Source organism: Oryctolagus cuniculus, chromosome 12 (genome assembly GCF_964237555.1).
Source record: "Oryctolagus cuniculus chromosome 12, mOryCun1.1, whole genome shotgun sequence".
NCBI classification, from domain to species: domain Eukaryota; kingdom Metazoa; phylum Chordata; class Mammalia; order Lagomorpha; family Leporidae; genus Oryctolagus; species Oryctolagus cuniculus.
The window spans coordinates 30,972,594-30,973,295 of NC_091443.1; positions in this window are offsets into that span (position 1 = coordinate 30,972,594).

Genomic DNA, 702 nt, shown 5'->3' on the forward strand with positions numbered 1-702 from the left:
TTTTTTTTTTTAACTTGTCTCATTCTTCAAGTTTTCTATAAACTGATAGATGTAGACTCTTGATTAGATTTATTATTTACTTGTTTGGGCCACCATAGTTGATATGTACACTTCCCATTGCCTTGTGTCATAAAATATATTATGTCTGGCTATTTCAATTTTGGTAATGCTAAGACTAATTACTGAATTTGAAGTTCAACTGCCAGTCTGATTCTTTGACATTATCAGGTTTCCCTTCAATTTCTCACCTGGTGATTTTAGCAGTTATTGACGGCCTCTGTTACTATATTAAGGATTGCAAAATGGCGATTTTTCCAATTCTGTCATTCCTTCTATATTTACTAGCTGGAATTGTACAAAGGAAAGTTGTCCTCATCACCTAATTGGTTGCCTTTAGAGACAATATTTAAAAAAAAATGTAGCAGGAAATGTTTGATTCATTCCTCTTTCACTCCTTAGAACTGGTACCATAGCTACCCACAAAAGCCACTGATTATCATTATCTCAGGAATTTTTATGTATTTGTTTATTTTTTAGGCATATATACCTCTTAGGTTCTACTGAAAGTTTCCTTGCTTTTCAACCAACTTCCAAAAAACTGTTATTAAGATAAAATATTGTCAAATCTGTAGAACAGTAAAAATAATAGAACTAGTCTTGTATACACTTTCCAAGATTCACTAACTTTTTAAAAGATTTATA